This window comes from Triticum dicoccoides, chromosome 7A (assembly GCF_002162155.2).
Source record: "Triticum dicoccoides isolate Atlit2015 ecotype Zavitan chromosome 7A, WEW_v2.0, whole genome shotgun sequence".
Taxonomy (NCBI): domain Eukaryota; kingdom Viridiplantae; phylum Streptophyta; class Magnoliopsida; order Poales; family Poaceae; genus Triticum; species Triticum dicoccoides.
The window spans coordinates 596,716,423-596,718,830 of NC_041392.1; positions in this window are offsets into that span (position 1 = coordinate 596,716,423).

Genomic DNA, 2,408 nt, shown 5'->3' on the forward strand with positions numbered 1-2,408 from the left:
ACATGTACTAAGTTTCCGGTTAATACAATTCTACCATGAATAATAAACATTTATCATGATATAGGGAAATATAAAATAACAACTTTATTATTGCCTCTAGGGCATATTTCCTTTAATAATAATAAGGCTGTCAAGCATCTAGTTTTGGCACACCCAATAGTAGTTGTACTGAGATGGTCAACTAATTGTACTAAGATAGTGAACTTATTTATTGCAAAAGGAAATTCTAAATCATTGCTGAAATTTAGTCTAAATCATATGACTGATGGGAGGATAAGGTAACTTCGGAAAATGTATAGAGAATTTTAAATTTCCGAGTACATACGTTTTGTTCTTGTTTGTTGTCGGGCACGCCGCTCCTACTCCTGTCGACTGACGGTGCCGGCGAAGTCGAGCAGAAGGAGCGGGGATCACGAGCGGCGGCTGGGTGCACTGGGATTTTGCCGCTGTAGGGGGATCCCCACTACTACCAAGTAATTCCCAAGGAGCTTATAGAGGTGGCGCAGTTGGTCGCAGGCCAGGTGTAAGTTTGAACTATCAGGTGTGCCGGATTTGGCCGCTGTAAAGAAACAAGAAGTCAGACCAACTAGGAGTTATATTGGTTATAGATTTTTGCCTTCTATAATGACATGCTTCCTGGGCAGTCCAAAAGCAGCAGCCACACAAGTTCAGTAACCGCTCAACACGCGCACCTACTCGATGGGAATTTACATAGACTATTTGGAATTTATACAAAATTTTAAACATGAACTATGTGGTCCAAAACTTAGTGTTTGAACTAAAATGCATGTTTTAACTAAGTTGCATGATAGCTCAAAATTGAAATCAAATCATTCAGAAATTGCACCAAATATATCACATTTTTGCAAAGATGAACTGTATCTAGTGTTGCTAGCAAGTTGATTAGTAGAACGACTCTATGTATCTCTCTTATTTCTGTCCATGATGGTATGGTAGGTGATAAAAATATACAATGTACAATACACACATGCACTACACAAGACTCTACGTCTGTACTGCCCAGAACAACAAATTAACCAAAAGAAAACTAATTTATGAAGGTAACAATTCTTGAACTTTGGTTAGAGCTTCGTTCGTTGAGATTTTTGAACTCTTGCACTAGTTATACCTGATCTTGCGCTACACACTTCTTATCTCCAGACCATACAAATGCACGGCGAGCCCATGCGAAGGGTTTGGTTGTTGAGAGCGTCTGATATTTTTGCAACACCAATAAGATTCTAACCCTTTTAGCAAGTTGTAATAAAGCCAAAAGGCGTGTATGAGAACTTGTTCCGACAATTTGAATCTATAAATAGTAAAGTGTATACACTTCTTTTAACCAAGAAAGTAATAACTAGTTTCTATGCTAATCTGGAGACAGTAAGGTTCAATTTTTCAAAGTAAGCCGCTACAGCTAGTAGGAACCCAGTACACTGAGTAACAATTTTATCTGCAAGAAAAAATGACACCAAGATTCTACAAAAAAATCATACAAAATAATAATAAGAACTTCCTGTATGTTAATTTTTGAATTCCCTTGAACATAACTGCTTGCTTTTTTCTGTTGCTTAGGCCACTTACAAACAAACAAAAATAAATTTGTACACCAAAGGACTCAAAAAATTGAACCATTAATTTTTCAACTAGAGAACTACAGGAGTTAGCAAAAGTGAACTATTTCCTCAACGATTTATCAACCAAAAATCACATATTTTTAAACGAGACCAAACTTTTTCAATGAACTTCTTTAGGTTTATGTGTTCGAAATTACCAACTTTCCAAAAAAGTACTTAGCTCGCTTATCTTCCTTCCTTCATGATGGAATTAGAAGTGCACAACATAGAAGCAATAACACATGGATCAACTAGGGCAAACAAGAGAACCCAAAACTAAAGAGAAATTAAACCAAACAATAGGGCACAATTTTACTCTTTAGTATACTAACCACTACAAAATATTCAGTATAGTGGTAATACTAATTTGCTCATCCATTTGGTTATTTCTTAAGGTTATGAAATTAGATTTTTAGAGGTTTCATGAGAAATCAAATATGTTCATCTCATACAAGTGAATGAATTGTCCCTGCTTTGGTCTGCTTCTTGCTAACCATCAACAAATATTCTAGAGGGACTACAAAATGATTAAAGAGTACTATATAAATTTGTTTATCTGGAAAATTATGAAATAGACCGTAATCCATTTTAGAATAAGCTCCTTGTGTGCAACTTTTCTATGAGTCCATTTGATACAAATAAAATCTCATCATATTGGGGGAAAAAGTTAGATCACGATGTCATATGCACAACTGAGCTAAGCTGATATATGCATCTGTAATATATTTATTTAGCTTGCCATTTCATCAAATGGGTGCTAGGCACCTTGACTTCTCAACTTTCATGATTTTA